At 39.3% G+C, this 25,689-nt stretch overlaps 1 protein-coding gene across 9 annotated transcripts in view; it reads right to left on the reverse strand.

Annotated features, from left to right (window-relative positions):
* The window catches only part of NAV1 (neuron navigator 1), a 340,794-nt gene that overhangs the window by 36,937 nt on the left and 278,168 nt on the right, over positions 1 to 25,689 (reverse strand). The window lies entirely within an intron of this gene.

The following is a 25,689-nucleotide window of genomic DNA, read 5'->3' on the forward strand; positions in this document are numbered from 1 at the left end:
TATGCAGATGTCAGTATTTTCTAGCAAGTAGCATAACAGCACTATCCTAACTGCAGCTAGTTACACTGAAGATAGATACTGCATAAACAGTTACATTTTCTGCGATACTTTTTTGAGAAACTGCAAGTCACTTCTGGTGTGAGAGAATTGGCCATCTGCGAGGACATTGCCTAGGGAACATCCAGATGTTTTACCATCCTGTGGGAGGCTTCTCTCATCTCCCTGCATGAGAAGCTGGAGTGGACAGACTGGAGCTCACCCCACTCCCTGGGTTTGAACCACCAGAGTAAAGCAGACTCCTTGGCATAGCAAGAACATCTGTAAACTCTTCAAGAAACTGTCCAAAATATAGAGATAGCTCCACAACCTGAGCATATGCCACATATTTACATTACACTAATAATGAAGAAGATCTCGGCCCAAGCATAGACTGAAAATTGCTTTGAGGATTTTGGGTGGTTCAAAGGATGTTCTGATTTATTTCCAAAAGCACAGAACAACTAAACATTTTTTTAAAACTAGAACCACACTGCAGGCATTGTCAGATCAAAGAAAAATATTAATAACTATTTTAATACAGATACATTATTTTCAAGCACTCTTGTTGTGCCTTACCCACAATCTCTTTGTTCAAACAACAGAAAAAACAGATTACATCTTTTAGTGCATACTTATAACAATAGAGATGCCTTTAACATCCCAGTCACCCTACTTATGTGTATTACAAACAACATCACAACTGTTAGGCTTGCTGATAGAATATATCCAGATAATCTTTGTTTCTTAGTTCTATATTCATATACTTCGGCAGAGTTCAATTGGAAAATGCATGAACACTTTGTTTTGCAAAGTGTTCATGCATAGGAAGGAAATTTTTCAACTCAATCATCATCTCTGAGAACACAGAGCAAGATACAAGCATGGCGGCCAGCAGACTGACGCCAAATGGCCTCGCTTAGAAAGTCCAGGAAGGAGAATCAAGGACAAGTTAAGGCTGATGAACTGTTGTCAGTGTGCCCACATGGGACAGCAGCTCAGCAACACCATGGACAGAAAGGAGTTTAATATAGAAAGGAGTTTAAGATAGAGTCTGAGAGAAGCAGGTGTTGGAGGCAAGAAAGGGAAAACTTGTTCTCCTTTACTTAAATCAAAATAAAAACTTCATTTTTTGTGTATACTTTGCATTTTTCTCTTCCATGAAGAGTAGTGTAAAAATGACATAGGTTTGTTTCTGCTATGAATTCATTTCTAAAAAGGCCAGATACATATAATCACTTCTGTGATGTTAATCTCTGTATTTAGTTATTTAGTATTTACTGTATTTATATACTGCCTTTCTCATCCCTGGGGAGATTCAAGGCAGTTTACAGCATACTAATGGCAAAAATCCAATGCCAACATGTTTAATGTTTTAATGTTTTAATGTTTAAAATCATTAAAACATTAAACAGAAGACATAAACAACATCCAAACATTAAGGCAAAGCATTAAAAACATCCCAATATAAATATTAAGATCACATGATCCAAAAATCATACACCATAGCCATTCCAATTGTGATTGCACATATTCCCTAATTATTCTTTGCACTGGAGGAAGGACACTGATCTAATCTCACTGGGGAGAAAAATCCAGAGCCAAGGAGCCACCACTGAGAAGGACCTGTCTCTCGTCCTCACTAACCACACTTGCAATGGAGGTGGGACCTAGAGCAGGGTCTTCCCAGAAGGTCTTAACCTCTGAGGTGGTTCATAGAGGGAGATACGTTTGGACAGGTAAGCTGGGCTGCAACCATTTATGCTTTTATAGGAAAAAGCCAGCACTTTGAATTGTTGTCAGTAGCAGATTGGCAGCCAGTTGAGCTGATGTAACAGGGGAGTTGTGTACATTTCATCCTTGGAGGAAGCAATTAGTAAGTTTAGCAATTGCCATTCTGCTGTCTTCAAATACTTCACAGTTCAAAACTATTCACTGTTCAGCACTTATTCAGTGTAAAATTCACACCTTAGGGTTTTTTTTATTGAAAAAGTGAAGATGTCAATAACACAAAAATGCTCAAAAACACATTTCCAGTTCATATTTCCCTGATAGAGAAACATGTCAGTCTTTGCAGTTTGGGACCTATACTGTGCAAAATTTGCACGTGGTTATTTTAAACAGGAAATGGCACTTCTGCAGCCACTGACCCACCAGATTGCCTTTTATAGACAAGGGGGGGGAGGGGGTTGAGAATATGATGAAGTACCTTTCCTGGAAGCCTCTAGGAATTGTGATTCACTCTGAAATAAATTCCAGTTCCACATTTTAAAAAATACCACATTTTAAAAAATACCACAAAAAGAGGAGGAGGAGGAGGAGGAAGGGACAGCTTCCAGCAAATCTTTCTATTTCCATGTCTTTCTAGGTCTGTGTATCCTGGGAAGCATGCCATGGATAGGAAAGTGCATTGGACCCATCACATGACCACCCCTGCTTAAGGACAAGGGCTATTTTAGGTTTTGTGATACTATAATGGACCTGCACCACTTCAGTTATCACAAAGCTTGGGGAAATTCCTTTTTTTAAAGTACTACCCCCCACAGACTAACAGTCAGCCCCAGAGACTAACAGACAATTATTAAATGCATTTTCTGAGTATAAACAAGGATGTTCATTATCTACTCCAAATGTTCTGTACCAAGAAAATCCACACTCACAATACAGCATTCACGTCAATGTATCCAATTTACATGCAGCTGTTTGGTTTGCCCACAAGGAAGTAACTAGCCAATAAACTTCCAAATAACAACATTGAAGCCACTTTCCTTGTGCAGTGAAAGCTTCAGATTAGAAAACCTTTTGCAATGATTTATTTATTTAAAACATTTCTATTCTATTCTGCAGCCACTGACCCACCAGATTGCCTTTTATAGACAAAGGGGGGGGGGGGTTGAGAATATGATGAAGTAACTAGCCAATAAACTTCCAAATAACAACATTGAAGCCACTTTCCTTGTGCAGTGAAATCTTCAGGGGACTCAGGGCGGAGCACAACATATATACGGCAAACATTCAATGCCAGGACATAAAACCATAAATATACACAAATACTAAAATCACTTATATCCACTTTAAAATCTCCCACACAGATTTTTTCCAAACCCAAATGTTGAGGTATTTTCCTAAAAGTTTGTTGTTTAATAGTAAAGAACAACATAGTTACAAACAACATGTTTAAATGTTGGGTAGTTTTGTAACCAAACTTAGCTGCTACAACTGGAACAATCCACAGATAGAAGAAAGGTCTATGTGTGAATAACCCTTGCAAGCAATTGTAGATTTTGCTTGAATATTTTGTAATGTACCACACTATAATAAGAACAATAAACCTGCTTTTAATAAAGGTATTCTTGAGAATCCTTGCCATGCAATAAATGATGCATCAGGCACAAGACTCTCTACAGAGAATATAAAGAGATAAAAACTATGGTCACTTACGGAATTAACTTGGTCTCAGACTGATGTCAGTTCATCTATTTTTTTCACTGACATCTGACCTGCTAATTAATTCAACACATTAATTCCATTTATCTGCCAGTGAATTGTTAAAATGATAAGATTTTAAATGGACACAACCTCTTTTCTTGAACCAGAAAGGATTCATATGAAAACAAGGCAGCAGTTCTAGGGTATATTGCAGCTAATACTTTATTTATATATTCCCGGCCAAAAGGATTAGGGTGGTGATTTCCCAGGATGAGTGTTAAAGAAGAAAACTGGTATGATGCTAATTCAAGGAAGAACAGATTTCGATACTGTGACATTTACTGTGTGCCATCACCAAAGTCAACCAACTGCTTGGCTGGGAAGATCACTAAAGAAAGCAGATGTTAATGCTTTAGTTTAGTGTGGCACATTTTTACGAATTGCTAGCACCAGCTGATACAGAGAATGACTGACGGGTGGGTGGGTATCAGCATTTCTGCTTTTGTGGGATCTGCATTTGTAAATCTGAATTCTAGGGCAGGAGAATCGGAACTGGAACTTTGACAGAATATCTGCATTGTCTGCCTTGTTATTGCTATTAAGCAAGTGGACAGGACTGCCACCCTTTATCATGATACCAGCCCCAATTGGCACCATTACCTTATCCTATCATTGGCCATATACATTGAAACCCAAATAGGCCATCTGTGCTTACCTCTGGCATCCCAACTCACAAGCCCCAGTCAAAATAATAGGAGCCACCCAACAAAGGACAGCAGAAAGAGGTAAAGGGGCCCTTTAAATTTCCTTTCCTGAGACATCTAAAGAAGAAGGAGGATCTAACTGCCCTCCATATCAGTAACTAGAATTCTAGGGGATCCTTGACACATTTAACACACAATGATGAGTCTGACTGACAAGTAAGTGTGACTGGAAATCTTACCAGAGAAGGAAAGTGAAAAGAAAAGGACAGGATCCTATTGGAACAGTCTTTCAATACAACAAAACCCATAATACCATGATACCTTCTCTTTTGTGTGTGTGTGTGTGGCGGGGGGGGGGGGGGGGGGGCTCACAAAAAAATAGAATCATCTCTGCTTTTGAATCTTCATTGTTTTTTGCACTAAGATCTTTCAAGGTCAACTTAACTACATCAGAAACAATACCTGTGACTCTGCTATTGTCACTTTTCTTTTCCTGTATGGTTTTTAACATCTTTTGCATGATAAGAAGTCATTGCAGCTTACATGATTTATTTTGTGCTTTTTAGTTGGTCCAAAAAGAAGTTCTGGATTTGATCATCTCTTTAATGTGTCTTCACTGCAGCTACAAATCCTTGCTAGCAGCTGCAGAATGCAATCACCCAACTACATGCCAAGATCTCCAAGTGTTCATTCATTAAACAGATGGTGAATGTGTTTGGTGGGGGTGTACTTCAAGTTATTGAAAGAGAAGGAAGAGAAGAACTAAAGATTTCAAAATACAAACAGGTACAAAGTGAAGGAAAGGAAATGCTTAAAACTGATGCTATTGTTAACTGTAGCTTATCAGGATGGACTAGTGCTCTCTAGTAAAAAAAAAAGTCTCCAAGTCCTTCACCAAATGACAACCAGAAGATTCCATATGAAGGAGCCATGTGAGTTAAAGTGGTATCAAACTATTCATGCAGCATGGATATTTGCCTGGGACCAAGCCCTCTTTCTTGACAGCTAGGAATTCTACTTGATCCCTTTCTCTTACACACGTATGTTTCAGAGGGGAAATGAATTTACACAGGGGGAACTTGCCACATAAAAGTTTGCAAGAGAGCTGAAGGATGTCCCATAAATGTGGGGAATCATAATCATTTTTCTCACAAAGATGCACTTCCTACCCAAATGTTTAAGCTGATACTTCTGGGCTACACAGAAACAGCCTTATAAGAGCTTAATTCTCCCAAATGCCCTGTGATTTTACTATCTATTTGTCTGCCCATCCAGTCTAATTTTCTTTTGTACCTTTCCAGTCTTGCTTTTGCTGTTAAAAGGTATTTTAATAAAGGATACCCAAGGAATCTTATTTATTTATTTATTTTCTATATTTGTATCCTGCCCTTCTCACCCCCCCCCCCCCCGAGGGAGAGGGGACTCAGGGCAGCCTTACAAGAAGCACCATACGATGCCATCACCATCATAAAACATTCAACAGATACATTAGAAACATTAAAACAGTTAATTAAAAACAATTGATTAAACATGCCAGTTAAAACCAAATCCAAGTCTGGGTCAATTCATTGTCACAGGTTGCCTAAGTCTTCTTTCCGTTTGCAGAGAGGTTATCCTGTGAATTACACACTTCTCTGAATTTGACTATGCAGTTCTCAGCTAAAATAGTGTTTATTTATTGTTATTTATTGTATTTATACCCTGCCCTTCTCACCCCAAAGGGGACTCAAGAGTGGCCATATTAAAGTCCAATTTTAAGACGAAATGTATTTCTAGATGGTTTTTTTTTTGTTATTTCTAGATAGGCGGAGTTTGAATCATATGTGACAAACATATGTGTGACAAAACATATTTTAAAATGTGTATTTTGATACTATTTAAATACAAATGTGCATATAGATTTTCTCTTGATGAATTACAGACTAATGCAAAAAAGTTGGAAGGGGCTTGTAAAACAACAGATGAAAACACCCCCCCCCCCCGCCTTCCTTCTCTTTCTTGGCTTGGTCCCTTTTCTTTTCTGCTAATATGCAATGTCTTCAAACCATTATTTTCTGGCTGACTAAGACAGATGATTAGTTCACAGAAAGATGGAAAATAACCCCCCAGAAAAGTTTATTTTATTATAGCCACCCAAAGAGTTGGAAAGAAATTGAGTATCTAAGATGCTAAAACTAAGTTCTATATCAGTTGGTGGCACAAGGTAAGTATCAATGCTCACCAGCAATTCTACTTATCCATAGTACAACTTTACTTCCTCACCTCAAACAAATAAGCCTTAATGTCACATATGCTATACTGAAGGAAATAGTGGAAGAGAGGCAAGAGTAATGCAAGGGATAGACATAGCATGGCCTAACAGTTACTGGCTTTCTAGAGATTTTTAACACTTACAGCCAAATAAAGTCAGTATATTAACAAAGACTCAATATCTGGATCAAATTCTGAGACTCTAAAAAGGTACCTTTGAGGCTGACTGATTTTAGTGTGAACTCCTGTGGATATCACACCTGAGGATGTTGTCACATGCCTTCAAGTTCCCTTTAACTTGATGTGACCCTCTCAAGAAGTTTTATTGGCAAATTTTATTTTGAAGAGGTTTGCCATGGCCTTTCTATGAGACTAAGAAATGATGATTTGCTCAACATCATACAGTGGGTTTCCATGGCAGAACAAAAATGCAAGTCCTGTTCTCAAACCATTACATCATATTAGCTCTTTATAATGCAGAAATTATGTTTAAAACATGTTGCTTTTGGCCTAGAAACCCTAAAGTCACTAGATCCAGACTGATCTTGGATGCTAAGCAGGGTCAGCTTTGGCTAATAATTGGATGGGAGACTGCCAATTAATATCAGGGGCTGTAAGCAAAATTTTGCAGGAAGGAACTGGCAAAATCAGTACTGAGTATTCATTGACTAGGAACACCATTCATGGGGTCTCCATAAGTTAACAGGTGACTTAAGGCTGCACACACACGCATGCACACTGAGTATAGACTGAGTATCTTTTATCAGAACTGTGTTTTGGATTTTTTAAAATTTTAGAATTATGAAACACATTATTTTTGTGTTTAGACTTGTGCTTCACCTCCAAGATATCTCATTATGTCCATGTATTTGCATACATGCACACAATGATATATCTTGGAGATGGAGCACAAGTCTAAGCATGACATTCATTTACATTTCATAAACATAGCCTGAGGATAGTTTTATACTATATGCTTTTAATTATTTTGTGCATGAAATAAAGCTTGTGTACAATACATCAGCAGAAAGCAAAGGTCATCATCTTAGCCACTCATGTAGACCCTTTTGAGGTATTTTGGAATTTGTAGTTTCAGTAAAGGGATGCTCAACTTGCATGACCCTATTGGCACTTCTGAAGAAGTGGACTGTATCCATGAAAGCTCAAGATGGCATAAATCAGTCTCAGAGCTGTTGCTAGATTCTTCCCACCTCATCAATTTTCCCCTCACGCTCTAATACAAATCAGAGAAGCTTCTTGTATGCATTGACTTCCTTCTTTGTTCTTAGTCCACAGGTTGTAGTCAGGACCCGTACCATCTTGTGAATGCCAAGGCCTGCCCCTTAAACAGATGAGCTAACTATAAAGGTGAACAAAGGAGTTGCTAAAAATTGATGGGGGCATTTCTAATCCCTTCCACATGGGAGCTATAGGAAATGGCTTCCAAAAAGCCTGAAAGCAACACCTCTCTGACTACTGGCCTTATGTTTCCATGGAATAACCGGGAATAATAGAGGCCAGAGGCAGCTAATGACATCCTCCATAGACTCAGCACTGGAAGAGAATCTTGCTGACAATGGGAGGCCATGTGGAAAAGCCCATCTTTTGAGCTGTCAATCAAGCCATCTCAAGTGAAGGATACTGCTCGGTCAATGCATTACTCCAGAGCTCCAGGATGGAGTGGCAGCTGCCACTTTCCCCTAAGGCCCACCTTCCAAGCAATTGAGAGACTCATAGGGTATCCCAGCAGTCACTGGAATGGAATTTGTTCCATCAGGTTAAGCACAGCTCCCGCACCCTTTTCAGGTCATTGCTTGAGTAGGTCAGTAGTAGACCCCTAGGCTATTTTATTAAGTCTAGACAAGGTCTGAGGCCGAAGAATTATGAAGGGGGCAAAGCCAGTTTCTGAATGGAAAAGGAGAGATAGGGGAGGGGTAAAAAGCACTGCCTCTTATAGGTCACAATTTATGCACTCCCTTTGTGGTTTCAATGAACGAAATAATGAATCAGCTGCTCATATCCAGAGGTATCAGAGCAACCCAATAGGATGAAGGAATGTGCTTTCATATCTAATTACATCTTATAAGCAGAACAGTTTTTGAAAGAAGAAAGAAGGCTGAAAATGTGTGAGGCATTTAGGTTGAGTAACATGCAGAAGCAAAGTAAGTGTAATGATGAAAAGCAGGTGACAGTCTGGGGAGAACAATTAATAGATGACAGCCCTACTGACAATATTTCAGGAATGCCTTCATAACTATGCTCTGCATAATAGCCAATGACATTTTATCAAAGCTCACTAAACCAAAGGAAAGGATGTAAAAACATATATTTATGCAAAACGTCTGTGAGTTTGGCATCTAGATGTGAAAATTAGATGGAAACCTTTTGTAAAATGATTTGTGATGTTCAGCATGGAAAGGGTAAATAGAAATAAACATCTGTTTCTCAAAATATTAAAGAACATGACCATCCAATATGATCAGCAATAAACAAAAAGCAATTGAAAGGCAGTGGTCTAAAAGCAATTGCTATTCACAACTAAAGCAGATCCATTGAAGCAAGCTGAACAATGAATAGGTAGCCATTTCTATTGTGTCCTGTTTGACTGTTATGAGACAGAAGGTTGAAGGAGATGGCCTTTTGCACAACAAAGGGTGTCAACTTTTTGCCAAAAGATATGTGCCTTTAACAACTACTGGCTAGAGCAACTTTTCAGCCTATTAAAAACACCACAGAGGGGAAAGAAGAGGGGATAAAAGTATGTCTGATTCAGTACAATGGTATTTCTTCTCTATCAGAATGAAAGAAGCAAGCAAAGTAGAACTATCATTACAACTGAGATAGTAAACAATTAGAAAATAGGTTGTTGTAGGTTTTTCAGGCTGTATGGCCATGTTCTAGTTAGAAAATGACCCACAAATAGAAATGGTGGAGCTAGAATTCCATAGTAGACAAAGAATAGGATGGAAACTTTAGTTCAAAACTGGCACTTCAGAGTATTTGAGAGACAGCCATATCTGACCAAATGGTAAAACAGATGGAGTCAAGACTCTGTCACCTAACACTCCACCTATACCTTTTCCATACCATGCTCCTATTATTCCACAATTGGCTTCTTGCCTTAATGCAGATGCAGATGTAGGTGATATGATGCTTATTCACTTAGATGCTTTAATCTTCTCCAAGGAAATGTCTTCTGCTTGCACTGATACCTACATTTGTGCTGAATGTGCTCATAATGATTGCAGTATCTTTGAGTGCTAAACAATTACTAGTTGGTAGGTCTTCAGCATTGGGTTCTGACTGCACAAACCACCAACACTTTCATTTTATTATACAAATAAAGTTTTCCTCTTTTGGCCAGAGATTAGTTTCTTAGTGATATATATGATTCCAAAACAATGGCAGAACTTTATCTCAGTATTTGAGTGGATGGAAAAGAAACAGAAACACAGATGGCAAGCTAAGTTCCAGATGGAGTGTGTGCAGAATGAATGCACACTTACAAGACAAAAGTTGCTCTAGTAGTCTAAGTGTATCATGTGTTCATTCAGAATACCTGTGAGAGTTGTAACCAGGACATCTGCTTGCTAAAAGTCTAAACTTCCACACAGCCTCTCAATCAGAAAATGTTGGTATTCAGGAAGTATAAATCCTCATCAGTTATATGTCCTGAAAAATCAACCTTCATTGGGCCTATGGTGCAATGATAGTAGAATATGCAAATGTATTAACCAGAACTTGCAAAATCTTCCATAATCTCTAGTTTAACACTACATTCTACAGACTGCAGACTAAATTCTGAAACTTTCAGCCTCCCATTTGTAACCTAGAAATCAGTTAAGCCCTGACCAGCAGGACTAATTATATCCTTTTTTAAATACTCTAGCAGTTTGGCAGATTTTCATATTAATGACACCTACAGTTTGACCCTGAAATTTGTCTGAAAATACTACACAGCAGAAAAGAGACTCAGGAGAATGGTTTATTGCAGCTTTCAAAAATCTACAACTCTTTGGCACAGATACAAGTAAAGACCCAACACGTTTTATGGTTTATTTGTCTGAAACAAATTTAACACTTTAGCCCGGTTTCCTGCAAATGAGTCTTTTAAAAAACTGCTAGTGAATGCAAAGCTCTGGCAGGTTCAGATAAGAAGCCAAATGACTATACTGGTTGTGTGGCCCTTTTCCGATGTAAGGAAGCATCTCAGACATGTCAGGTTTCTACTACAGCAGTGGTTCTCAACCTTCCTAATGCCGCAATCTCTTAATTCAGTGCCTCATGTTGTGGTGACCCCCAACCATAACATTATTTTGACCAACAGAAAATACTGTGTTTTCTGATGGTCTTTGGAGACCCCTCTGACAATCCCTTGTGATGCCCCCCAGGAGTCCCAACTCCAGGTTGAGAAATGCTGTATTATAGGATGTCCTTTTTTAAAGTTACCAATTACAACAGTCAGCCATTGTCTTAATGAACTAATTGGTGACAAATAAGTTTTAATCAATTATTATTCTGTGCTTTCACACCACTTATTTTTTTGTTGTGACCTTAAGGGGGTTTCTTACCAAAACTTGTTCAGAGTGGTTTGACTTTGCCTCCCTTTAAGACTTAGAGTATGGATTGACCAAAGTCATTCAGTGGATTTCCATGACCAAGTGGGAATTTGAATCTTCACCTCCAAAGTTGCTGCCCAATATTTAAACCACTGCACCATTCTGGCTTTCATTATTAATATTATACTTTAAGAGACCTAGAAGAAAGGTTACCATTTTTCAAACTCAGAGATCAGAGGTTGTTCTCATTTAAACTAAAGCAAGTCTAGTTAAATCAAGTTCCTCCCTTTAAATCAGCCTATGAAATGGCCAATACATTTTGACCCCTACAGCCCCACATGTGACATGCAGGGTGTGCTGCTTCCTGGAGAGAGAGAAGTCATCTTCTTTGATGATCTATCTAATGCAGTTCCCCCACCCCGCTGCTCTAAATGACCAGATGAAAAGCAGGACTGTCAGGCAGGCAGCTTGGACAGTCTGATGAACACTGCGCCATTTGTATCTGCACTAACAACTGCAAGAACATATGGAGGGGGCGGCCCCCTTCCCACTGGGAAAAGCACCAATACTAACAAGCCTTCCAGCTTCTGAGAATCCTTGTTTGCAAACTCAGCTTGTCTGCAGAAAAGAAAGAGGCAAAATAAATGAAGAAATGGGAAGAAAAGGAGAGAACAAGGCATACACTGTCCTCTTCTTCAAAAGCCCAGCTAGCTACCACTTTTAACAGGAAGAGAATTGACAAATCCTGGCCCAGGTGTTAGATTCCCAATGAACTACATAAAATAGAGAAATGTCATGTCTCCAACCTCATATATAACTTTATTAGCCAAGATCACACTAGTGGGACTTATTAATACACAAGTAGTATGGTGACTTATAATGTACTCAAAACCATGATCACCGCTAAGCTTCTCCTATACCCTTTCATAAACCATGTCTTTACAGCAGAAGTAGGCAATTGCTGCCCTCCAAATGTTTGTTGCTGTTTTACTTTTCTTTGTTTTGCCTTGAATTTAATCTGTCATCAATAGCTCATTTTATTTGTGGGCCAAAAACCATCTGGGCCACTACTGCCTACCCCTAATGGGAAAGAATATGCAAAATTACTATTTTATGCAGAAAAATCCTGGATTGTACATTAACAGTTTAGGAAAGAAAAAAAAACCTAAATAAAAATCTAAACGAAGGGCAGGATGTTGCTTCCCTTTTTTCTCTCTAACTCAATTAATTGAGGATAAATTATTTTCCCACTCTGAATTCAATTTCCAGTAACTAAAGTAAACTAGGAACAAAGGAGAAAAGTGGGAAATGAAAGAAATTGTCATTTCTAAAAACTATTGAGAATATGGGACTGCAGTGGGACCTTTCCTGTTAAGCTGGAACAGTTGGAAGCTATGCAATTCACTAGAAGGCAAAAGTTCCACAAAAAAATTGCAACTTCCTCCCTCAAATAAATAAATGAGGAAACTAGACAGTTTCTGATCCTTTTGTTGTCTCATTTTCATCCTCCAAGGACCTTGAAAAACAGTCCTGACTCTGACTGCTCCCTGGACAAAGTTGTATTTCCTCAGGACTGTTTGTTTGTTTAGCACACTGCCAAAGTTGGGAGCGGTGTACAGGACAAAATAATAAGTTGCAGACTTTGAGGACATGGATGGTGCAGTTGTACTATTGGGAAAAATATAAGCCTAAATCCAATTCCGAGTCCCAACTTCAGCTGACCAATTGAAATAATGGGATTTCCAGAAGTGCTGACTTATTCAGCAACTGATTTAGGATGTCTAACTGTACTATTATTGTTTCCTCTTATTTCTCCCTTCCTTAGTCAGGATTTGGCATGACCTTACTTAGAAATTTGATAAGCAGAAATAGGTTTGCTTCAACTTCAACAAGAAAATGGAATATCTACGCTAAACTGGGAATTATATAAATCATTGCCTATTCTGTTTCTTCCTTATCATCGGTCAAATGTATCCTCACAGAATTTCACTCAAATCTTCTAGTGCACATGTGTGTGTGTGTGCGCGCGCGCCTTTTAAGTCACCTGTTGACTTCTGGTAACCCTATGAACTCCATGGGACTTTCTTAGGCAAGAAATACACCGAGGTGGCTTTGCCAGTCCCTTCCTCTGAAATACAGTCAACAGCACCTGGTGTTCACTTACTAGCCAGACCTGATCTTGCTTAACTTCCACGATCAGATGGGATCTGGTGTTGTTGCTATGTGCCTTCAAGTCATTTCTGATTCATGGCGACCCTAGGGTGAATCTATCTTGGCCAGATTTCTTAGCCCAATATCTCCAGAGAGGTCTGGCTTTGTCTTCCTCTGAGGCTGAGAGAGTGTGACTTGCCCAAGGTCACCCAGTGAGTTTCTATGACTGAACAGGGAGTCAGACACTAGTCCAAAATACACGCACCATGCTGGTTCTCATGCCATTGTAACCCTCATTATTCTGTACTCCATCTGTTAAGATAATACCATGTGTCCAGGATTTGCTAGTGTGTGCATTTGTTTTAAAGGGTTATAATTTCCAAAAATTAATATGGTCCTGCCATTGCACTGAAATTGTCATTTTTATTAAAATAATAACTGATATTTGTTTCAGAGCTTGGACTACAATACCCAGAATCTCTTGTTCTATATAACGAAGTTGAGGGATTCTGCAACCTATAGTAAAAAAAAAGTGGGGGGGGGGGGGGAAGAGGCTTGCTTTGTAGTCCTGGTTTCCAAGGAAAGATATAATATTTTTCCTGAGGGAGAAAATCTGAAATGAAGAAATGCACTGCTTCATACCATAGACAAAGCTGTTACCCAATGTAACGATCCTTGTGCCTGTGACATCTCAATGATCACATCTGGAAAATCACTTTGTTATTCACCTCACTAATAGGCAGATAGATAGCTGAGAACTAGCTGGAGCATATCTAAGAGATGGTAAATGATTACTGGAGGGAATGCTCTAGTTAGGATCCAAGAACTAAGATGGGAGAAAACAATCCCATTGTAAATGATAGTAACAGGGGAAATAAAAAGACTGAAAGAATGAGAAAGGGGTGTGAGCCCAATACTATTGAGACAGCAAGGAGGGAACAGCTGTGGATCTATCCTAAGTCCCTAATGAGAAGGAGTGGTGGACATATTACAGATACTCTTCTGGGAAATGACATACTATCTTCAACCATTCATTATCATTCTAGACTAAAACAAGGTCAAAAACCAGGGGGCAAGTGTAATCATACCGTTACCAGGACTGATTCTGTTTAGAAATGTACAGGAAGTCTACATGCAGCCCCCAAGTTACAAACAATATCGGTTCTGTAGGTTTGTTCTTAAGTTGAATTTGTTTATAAGTTGGAACAGGGTTAGGGTGGACTGCAACTCTCATTAATCTAGACAGTAAAGCCAAGGGTGACATTATTGATGAACAACATTTAGAGGGCTAAATATTACCCATCCTTACTGCACAAACAAGCTTTTAGTTCATTTTGGTGTCTTCACTGGTCCCATGCTTAAAGAAAAGTCACTATCAGCACCAGCAGCTGAAAACATTCAGAGTGGGGTGACATCTCATCTCTCTAAAGGGCTGAAATTCATTAGGGCTTGCAGTAGTTATGCCTGGCTCCAGGCCACAAATATCTGTGGTTTGTGCTTAAACTTCATCTAAATCATCTCTTTGATGATCCTGAACAAAGTAACATTGAGAGAATTTTGTTTTAAGTACCACATCAGATTCTAGAGGGTTTGCTTACAAGGCACTAAAGTGAACAGCAACAAGAGGTTTGGCAAGGCACAAGGTAAAGTACCAAAGAGGTTCCCATAGACAGAGGGGAGCATGCCATGAGGAGCAGCAAAGTTATTTTGGCAGCTCTGCAAGTAGCAGAAACTCCTCCTCCCCCCCCCCCACCTTTCCTGCTTGCATCCTTTCCTTGACCTCACAATCACTCCAATGAGGGGGAGTCAGTCCTCTGCCTCATTACATGTCTGTGGTTTGAAGTAGTACAGAATAAGCCAAACTAATCTAACCAGCAAATCCCATGGCGGCAAGAGAAGGAGAATGTTGTCAAAAGAAGATTTTGTGGGTGAGAGTAAGAAAGGGGAGGCTGCATATTTTCAGGGAAAAAATAATTCCCTAAAAGACAGGACTCCGAAGAGATCAGACTTATTGCAATGGAGTTTGGTGTAGACTACTAAAATCCTTTGCAATGCCTTCCCAATTGATGGATCCATAAAAGCATGTATAACACAAACATGTAAGATTGTGCTGTGTTCAATTAAAAGGTGCAAAATTTCGGTTTCAATTTTTTTAACATAAAGAGACAAAGTTGACTTCAACATGTGTGGCTCGCTGGAAACTAGGAATATTTATTGAGCTTCTTCACATCTCCTATCTTCTTAGCAACCAAGTAGGTGGGGAAAAGAGGATCAAGGGAATCACATTTTATTTAATATAACCAGAGGGGGAAGGATATGTTGTTAGAAGGATATGGGCATGCGCATGAACAGCTGGCCCTATGCACCAACCTATCTCTTCCTTCTATAAATATTTGTTGTAAAATAAAAACATGTAGACGGATGCTTGCCAGATGTTCTTGAATTAATTTCTCCACTTTGTCTGCTAATGTGCTGAGCATGCAGAGGTGTATCTTGTCTTCTCAGGATAGCCTACTACTCATATGTAATTGGAGGAATGTGTACAGAGCACACCTACACCCATCTGTGATTGAAGAGACTCAACCCATCTACCTATCACTTTATTTATATCCCTCCTTTCTCCCAGGCTGGGGCTCAAGACAGTTTACAAAAAGATACTCAATAACTAACATTCTTTCAGATAGCACAAAAGTCCCAGGACTCAGATGGAGTCTGTCCAGAAGCAGATATACATGCAGAAACCGAGCCGCTTAAGCTTAGCATCCTCCCAATTCTGATGTCTTATTCAGCAAGATACCATGGCTAGCAATATCCAAATTCTCTGATGGGATCAGGAGAACCTAAAGTGCTTCAGACTCCAGAGCCTTTCTTGGTAACAAGAAAACTGGTGCTATGATAGATTTAACAATTCTATAAAAGACATTCCTTGAAAAAAAATATATGTAAGAATTTTATGGTGGAAGTGTAGTAAAATTGACTTTGTGTTATTACAAAGTTGAAATACATTGTGATACAATGTATGTCATGTAGCTGTTTCAAAAATGAAAGCATATTTGTCATTTAATTATTGACATTTAATTTATTATGTATTTGTATTTTCACTGTGTATTGTATGGCATCAAATGGTTGCCATTTATGTTGTAAGCCATACAAGGGAGATGGGACGGGGTATAAATAAAGTTGACTTGACTTAACACCACTTCGTGTAGAGTCATTCCTTCTTAAAGTGCTGCTAAAGCACGGAGATTTCTGGGCAATTAGTCTTTTCCCTCCATGAATCTCACACAATAAAGGCAAGGGCCATCAAATGGGGCTCAATGTTTTTATATAAAACACAGTACATGTCTAGTAGCCCAAGAACTTCATTTATACTATCTCAGTAAACCCACAACTTCCCTGTAAATATTAGCCTTGTTTGGCAGCTGTGTGAGTAAGAAAGGGCTGAACTTGCAGCTGAAATGACATGAGTGACAACTAGGGGCATCCTTACTCAGCAGAGTTCAATCCTTATAGCAACTAGACTTATAGCAGCAGGTTAGTACAGTAGCATAGTTCTGCAGTTCAGATAGTAAATGACACATGAAATGGACGTAAAGTTTCCTTCAGAAGAATTAAACATCAGGGGGGGGGGGGATCTTTATATCCTGTCTGATTTTGGGAAATAAGCAAAGTCGCCTCTGATTAGTACTTGGATGGGACCCCCTCCCCCCCCCCCCAATAAAAAGCATGTGCTATAGGCCAGGGGTGTCAAACTTATTTTCATCAAAGGCCACATTAGCTTTATAATTGCCTTTGAACAGCCATTTGTAATTGTAAGATGGTATACATTGCCCTGACACTGAAAGCCCTGTGAACCACATAAAATGATGAGGTGGGCAGAATTTGGCCTGTGGGCCTTGCATTTGACACGTGTGCTGTAGGCTATATTTCAGAGGAAGGAGCTGGCAAAACACCCCTGACTATTCCTTGCCTAAGAAAGCCCTATTAAATTCATGTGGTTGCCATAAGTTGACAGGCGTCTTGAAGGCATATGTTCACACGCACAGGATGGCACCTAGCAAGGACAGGAACAAAAACCTCGTTTACAAGCTCTGATTTCTAGGCTGCCTTTCCTCCCTTTCATATATTGCTTTTTCTCCTTTCAAAACAAAGGGCAGAACCCACACAGCTCTGTCTGGCTTAACAGGCTGCTCCTTAATGAAGACCAACTGTGAGGGAAGTGTTGACTCAGCCTTTTGTTGCCCGGCCATGTTTTGCTAAGGTTACAGCCGCCCACTCACTGTCCCCACCCAGGTAGACTGTGAAGTACAAGCAGAGTTTGGAAAATTTTATTTGGGGGACTCCAAATCCCAGATTTCTCCCTCCATCTCTGGTTAAGGCCATGCTTGCTGGGGATTCTGGGAGATGTAATATAAAAGATTATGCTTTTGGAACTCTGAGTATAAACAAACTCAGAGCCAAGAGAAGGAGAGTGCGGCCCTCAAACAGGATGCAACTGCTTTTTTTTCTTTTAGTTCCCATCTCAGGCCAAGCAGTGTTTCAACCAATGAAACACAACAAAATAGCTGTCAGCACCTTGCCTAAGGGGAAATTTAGCTTTCAATCTGCAATAGAAACAGCAAATATCTTTAAAAGGAAAAAGGAGAGGAAAAGAAAAAAAAAACAATAAATCTAGTACATCTTTGAGACTTATTCATATTTTAGCATGAGCTTTCATGGAAATCAATCCATTTATTCAGAAACAATGTAGAGTGGTATTAAAGACATGTGATATTAAGCGTATTTATACAAAATGTAATAGAATCCACAATGATACAAATCATGACCCTTGTCCTAAATCTTCAAAGGGCTGTGTGGCATGATAGTGCATTGATATCCACTGAATATAAATCATGCTAAAATATAAATAAGTCTTAAAGGTACTGTTAGATTTCTTGTTTTTTTTTCCCTATCTTTTTTCTTTGTAATGCTGAAATGGACTAACATGGCTATCTCTTTGAAAGTATATGGCTTCTTTCTCGAGAATAAGATGCACAAAATCTTGTGCTAAAGACTTTCACAAAAAGCAAGCAAACAAACAAATAACCTGGATAGAAATATTTTCTATGGTTGCCAGCAACTAGCTCTCCCAACTGTCGATCTTTATTATTATTATCATTATCATTATTATTAATACCCCTCTGTTTCTTTCCACAAGGGTGACTCAAATCAGCTTACATTAAAAGCATTTCAATACAATTTAAAATTTGACAATATTCTAACATTAAAACAGCATTAAACAACAATGGTTTTAAAAATTAACAGTTTAAATCAGGCATGGGCAAACTTCAGCCCTCCAAGTGTTTTGGAATTGAACTCCCAGAAATCCCAGCCAGCTTACCCACTATTAGAAATTGTCAGAGTTGAAGTCCAAAACACCTGGAGGGCTGAAGTTTGCCCATGCCTGGTTTAAATCCATAAAACTGATTGAAAAGGTATTCAAAGCTAAAACCACAACACCCCCTGAATTGATCTTAATATCCTTCTTCTATAAAAGCCTACCTGAATAAAAAGATTTTAGCCTGCCAATGGAAGGGCAGCAGGGATGAGCCCATTCTGGCTTCTCTGGGCAAGAAGTTCCAGAGTTGAGGGGCAGCAACCGAGAAGTCCCATTCTCTCGTTTGCACCAACTGAGCTTGAGATGGACGTGTGAAAAAAAATAAGGGTCTTTCATGAGGATCTCAGGTACCAGGCAGGTTAATATAGGGAGATGCCATCAGCCAAATAGCCTGGACCTGAGTCATATAGGACTTTAAAGGTCATAACTAGCACTTTGAATTGTGCCTAGAAACTAACTGATAGCCAGTGGAGCTGCTGAAGAAGGCGGGTTGTCCACTCTATAGCCAGCTACAACTGCCCCAGAATGGTCTGTGAATAGTACCAACTCATGTAATACATGACAAGATTATTTCACTGTTGTCAATTATCTTATTTGACATGAAAGCTGCTTTGTACCAGATGAATCTATTTGTCCACGGTGTGGCATGGTGCTGTCAACTCTGATGAGCAGAAACCCTCCAGGGCCTCAGCAGAGGTCTTTTCCACCCCTCACTACTTGACCCATCTAATTGGAGATATCAGAGATACATATGACACCTTCTGTATTGAAAGCATATGTTCTGCCACTAAACTAAATGTAGATTTGCCTTCACTCCATTAGCCATTAGAGAAATAAAATGATTAAGAAGAGCAAGAAAGAAAGCAATCAAGAATACAAAGCCTTAACAAAACCATAGGGATGGTAGAGATTTAATAGTGGAAAGGAAAAGCTACTGCAGTCTCATACAGGCCCTTTGGGGATTAATGTTATGGTTAATATCTTACTCTCTCATTTCTAAGTAAACAGGACACATACAAACCTTTGTCTTATTACACCAAGATCTTTCTCTCTTTCTCTCTCTCTCTCTCTCTCTCTCTCTCTCTCTCTCTCTCTCTCAAACGCACACATATTCTGTAAATACACTTTCATCCCACATCATACAAAAATATTCCGTTTTCACCCCCTAAGGTTTGAAACAAAGTCAATTGATACAAGGGGTTGTAAAGATGTAGGATTCACTTAAAGAGTACCCATTCAGCCTGAAACAGCAGGTTACATTTAACCCAGCCAAACACTTCCAGCTACTTCAAAGAAAGTTTCAAGTAGGAAAAAAGGGGGCTACACTAATGTTGTCTCTTAATGAATGGAATCTTTCCATCAGTATATGAAGAACCAGTGTAGAAGCACCAAGTTAGCTGACATAAAATGACATAGCTAATGCCTGGGAAAGAACTCTCAAATTACATCCAGCTTTCATTTGATTTTCTCCGGTCAAGGACCAGCAAAGGATTTTGAATCTTTTGAAAAACATATACAGATTTTGCAAAGTAAATAGGAATGTGCATGAACAGGAAAAACAAAATTTAAAACCTAAACTAAATTCATGAACAGAAATAACTTATGGTGTTTAGTTATTATACATGGTCTACCCCCACTTCCAGGAATGTTTGTGGGTATCTCTAGGTTCTCCAGTTCAATTTTACAGCATGCTTCCAACCCACATATAGGCTTTGCTATTATCCATGGTCATGGAATATATCCTTCATGGACATGAGAATCATGCTCTAATCTGGAACTTCATTTTTCTTCCCTTAAATGAACTGATGCCTTAGACTTCTGGTTGAAGCATACTAGAGAATCATGCTGGAGGACCTACAGATACTCACAGAAGTGTTCTCTTTTGGCAGGACTCCCAACCGAGTGTCTGGGAGAAGTTGACCATAAAATCATGCTGGAGGCATAGAGTTCTCTAGTGCGATTCTATGGTATTTAAAGCTCTCCACGTATTACCTAAACCAATGACCTAAAATAACCTACTACTGTATTTCCTTTAAAAAGCTCATGTATTACTTTTCTGATAATAACAAGAAAATCATATTGCTCTGCAGTAAAATTGAGCCATTACAGTACAAACATGTACTTGGGTTATTACCTCTGGTGATATATCTCAAAGGACTACTTTGGTACCCTGGAACAGAGATGAATTCAGCTCAGGGCATCAGGTTCCACATGTCTACTCCAAATGCAAAACCCAGAACACAGATTTCCTTCCCTTCGTAAGAATAAGTTTAGTGAAAAGGAAGGATATTCTTTTGAGCAAGGACTGGACTTCACAAAGTGACTATGTTTAAGAGTTTCTTAAACTCACCTACAGTGAGCCCCCAGTGGCACCTTGGGTTAAACCCTTGTGCCGGCAGGACTGCCAACAAACAGGTCAGCAGTCCAAATCCAGGGATAGCAGGTTGAGCTCCCTCTGTCAGATCCAGCTCCTTATGCAGGGACATGAGAGAAGCCTCCCACAAGGATGGTAAAACATCAAACGTCTGGGCGTCCCTGGACAATGTCCTTGTAGACAGCCAATTCTCTCACACCAGAAGCAACTTACAGTTTCTCAAGTCACTCCTGATTTGAAAAAAAACCCCCTACAGTTCTAAATGATTAAGTCTCCAACATATGGTCTCTAAAATCTAATATTTCTCAGCTAATATTTTCTCAGCTAGTCCAACGCTCGGCAGCCATGATACTAACAGGAGCGAAGCGCAGGGAGCATACCACTCCTCTGCTGCACCAGCTCCACTGGCTGCCGATTTGCTACCGGGCTCAATTCAAAGTGCTGGCATTGGCTTATAAAGCCCTAAACGGTTCTGGCCCAAGTTACCTATCCGAACGTATCTCTGCCTATCAGCCCGCCAGGACCCTAAGATCTTCTGGGGAGGCCCTGCTCTCTATCCCGCCTGCTTCACAGGTGCGGCTGGCGGGGACGAGAGATGGCCTTTTCTGTGGTGGCCCCCCGGCTGTGGAACACCCTTCCTATGGAAGTAAGATCAGCCCCCTCGCTGATGGTGTTTCGAAGAAGACTAAAAACTTGGATGTTCGAACGGGCATTCGGTTGAACAATGCAATCAATGTGAATGATTACAGGAATTGGAAAATTGGACGACGAATTGGATCATGATTTTAGTTATGAGTTGTATCGGGTTAACTATTGTTGCGCTAATATTGTGTATTATGCTTTTGTGATCTTAAATTGTATATTGTTGTTGATTTTATTCTTGCTGTAAACCGCGTTGAGTCGCCGGCCAGGCTGAGAAACTGCGGTATACAAGTAAAGTAATAAATAAATAAATAAATAAATATTTGTGCTTATAAATCTAAAATTGTTACAATGCACACAGGCTGGTAATTAGCTATTGACTAAAATAGGGTTTATGAATGAACAGAGTAATATTTATTACACTTCAAATGCATATTTTGGAAATTCATTTTGTCTGTGTTTGGAAAAAGGTTGAGACACTCCTAATCCTTATTAAAAGTGTCTACATAAGAGCTTAATATAGATTAAGTACAAGCTAATTAATCCTGAGAGGGGAAAAAATCCAGACCTACACAATTCAGTGAAGAAATATTTCCTAAAGCTAAATCCTTCAGATGTTATACATAAACACATATGCTTTTTTGTCTAGTGTTACCAAACAGTCCTATACCAGACTCTCAAATTCTCCACTATTTGCATTCATGCATCCAAACAGTACTATAATGTCATACCAAACAGTATATTCTATTTAGAGAACAATGACAAGACTGCAATCTGGAGACAGACAGACCACAAACAGATCTATTCCTAAAAATTTGGTCATATGAGTGTTATTTAAACACATCTTATTGTGAAACCACTTGAGTAAAATTTTTCAAATATTCCTGGAGTGTTATGAGTACAACTGGGCATTCTTTAGAAAGGCTCTAGATATAAAAAGAGTTAGCCTCCTTCATTATAAATATAAATGCATAGATGATCATTCATACACATATCATCACTGCTTGGTCTGGTCTGGAACCTCCCCCGCAGCCACTCCTGGGAATGCACGGAACAGCAAAGCTTCCTCCTGGCTGCTCCATGTTAACAGAGTGTATATTCCATCATACCTAACAACATGGTTATGTTGAATAGGACTAATGTCGTCTAACAACAAGTGCTGCATGCTTCATTGCTGAAATAGTACAACTCTGAAAATATCCTGAACATAAGATATGCAAGTCCACTAAGCCCTGAGGTCCTGCCTGCTTCAGACAAGCACCAATAGAAGTTATATTGGCCATTTCCTGAGACAGATCAGGCTCCTTTGCCTCCATCCACTGTTTCCTAGGTTCCTATCCTCAGCTTATTCTCTCCACCCAGTTCACTGTCTTCCATGCCTGGGAAAGTCAGTAAAGTTGATGGAGGTAGCTTTTCAGGAAATCAGTCTTTCCTGAAAAGCAAGGGAATAGGGAAGAGCTTATAGCTAGGCAGCCAGTAGTTAGAAGTGCTATTAACTGAAGTGGTTTGAACAGGCCTGTTGAAAGCCTTGTAGAGGATGAAACCTTGAAAGCTACAATAAGAGACGCTCTTGTGAATCATGCCAAGTTCATAAGAAACTTAGCTATTGGAGGCTGAAGTGGACTTGAGTTAAAAAAAAAAAAAGACCACAAAGCATTCAAGGAGAGAGTCTAAATGGCCAAGACAAACAGAGAGCTGCAGGAGAGAGTATACCCATGGACTTAAAAAAACAACAGAACAACCAAAGAATATAAGAACCGGCAATACATATCCATCCCACCTCCCCACTTCTGTGGTCCACTGGCCATTATGTTTAATCTTCCATCTTCCATTACTCTACTCCTCTCTGCCAGTATCACCTGACTCTTTTGATGACCTCTATATAAGTGATCCATGTTTTCCTTTCTCTTATCCTCCCACTGTGATATTCAGGATACTTGGTTTCAGTGCACTTGGCATTCAAGAAAATATGTTCTACTCATTCATACTTGATACTTGAAAAAAGACATTTCTTTAAACTGTGACAAGTTTCTGCTACAGGCTACAAAATCAATGGCAAGAAACTGATTCCTTTTGACCAAGTCTACAATTACCTAGAGAGCCTACTCCAGCCAATTCACTGCAAAGGCACTGGAATAATGGAGAAGCACCATATTTTGTTGCTGCCATTTCCTACATATTGGAGAACAAACTTATTTAGTTCCTCAGCGCTCCAGATAAAATGCAGTGAGAGACTAAGGAATTCAAGTAGTTTGAACATATCCTTTGGAAACTCTTAGCATGGAGGAGCCTTGAACAGTGGCCATCAAAAACCTAAACTTTTACAGAAGCTTCTTTCAAAGGTGTGGGGGAAAGCAAAAGGTTTCTAAATCTGATTAACTATTTTTTCTTAAAGCACTGAGAACAAATGAGAAATCCATATCTTTGACCATGAATACACACAATGAATTTTGAAAGCCAGCAGGATTCAGTGGCGTAAAATGCAGCTAGGGTCCTGGAGATCAGGGTCCAAATACCTGCTCAGTTATAGAAACACACTGGGTGACCTTGGGCTCTCTCTCTCTCTCTCTCTCTCTCTCTCTCACACACACACACACACACACACACAGTCTCTGAGGAAAACACAAACAATCTACTTTTGAACAAATCTTGCCAAGAAAACTCTGTAATAGATTTACCTTATGGTCACCATAAATCAGAAATGACTTGAAGGCACATAAGAACAACACAATGACTGTACAGAATGATCCACTAAAACACAATGTGCTATTATAGTAGTCAGTTTGTGAAGGTTTTTTAAAGAACCCAGTCAAGTATCAAATCATAAGAACTCACAGACCCATACGTCCAATTCACTAATTATTTAGCTATGTTCACTTGGTAAGGCTGCTGTCTCGTTTCTTTCATTTATGGTACTTGCATAATGCACAAAGCTGCAGCAAACAGCCCTCAGCCTCAATATTACTGTAGTGCCCCCCCCCCCTTGTAAAAGATGTACAGCTTTGTATTTCTACATATTCCTATAATTTCCAGCAGTCGTGCAACTGATAAAAGGCAACATTAAACTTTTCAAGGAAAAAGCTATACAATTTTGCTTATAAACAAGGTTTTTATCCCATCTAACTAGACAACTGCTATTATTTATCAACCTAAAAACAGAACTTGTTCATTCAGGAACAATATACCTTCAATTGCTAGAGTTAAGGGATAAACAAAAGACAATAACTATTCCCATCCTGACTGTTGGCTTCTTAGGGGCAATGGATTCATGTTTGGTTTGATCCATTATGGGAAAAATACTCAAAATTACTTTGGCTTATTCAGCAGATCTTCTGGCATTGGTCCTGCTTAGTGATAATTGGGATAGACAATGCTGTCTAGAATAGTGCTTAGTTCTAAAAGTTAACTAGCTACCTTTTCCAACCCATGAATCACTGCATAAGGCAGACCCTCACCAAGTATTCGTTTTCCTTCCCGCAGGACAAACTATTTGATATGGGTTCCGTTTCTCCGCCAAGCTCCTCTGTCACTTAGCTGTCTGCCCAATTGCGAAACCTAAACCAGGAAAAGTCTGTTCTTAAATACCCATGGAGAAACAAGGCAGGGTATAGCATGCCCAGAAGTTTAATTTACTATAAAATCTGACACACCCAGCAAAGCCTGGCAAGGAAATGCACTTGTACAAAAGAATCTGCAAGGAAGAATATTTACTTATTTAATATGGACTCTGCCTTTTCACTAAAATGGTGTTCAAGGTAGCTCACAATAACAAATAAAAACATACGCGGCCAGACAAAGCATCAGGAAAACCAATAGAAGCAACAGCCAGTTGAGCAAACTGTAATATTTACAATGACCCTGGTAACAGCCAACTTATGAGACCAAAATATTGTATGGGTGTTAACATCTTTCCTGGATGACTGAAATCAGCTGCTCTTTTCATGACAGCGAGCTATGTTTCCATGCAGAAAGTCTCAAATTCAGCGTGAGGCAGTTGCAGTGACAAATGAGCAAGGCTGGATGACTGGAGAATAGGCTTGGCAAAAGGCACCTAAGTTGCTGCCGGTCAGACTAGACAGCACTGAAATAGATGGACCATTGTCCAGTCCAGTGTAGTAGCTTCACGTATTTATAGCTTCCTTCTGTTCTTAGATCGGGATATCTGTG

Source organism: Anolis sagrei, chromosome 4 (genome assembly GCF_037176765.1).
Source record: "Anolis sagrei isolate rAnoSag1 chromosome 4, rAnoSag1.mat, whole genome shotgun sequence".
Taxonomy (NCBI): domain Eukaryota; kingdom Metazoa; phylum Chordata; class Lepidosauria; order Squamata; family Dactyloidae; genus Anolis; species Anolis sagrei.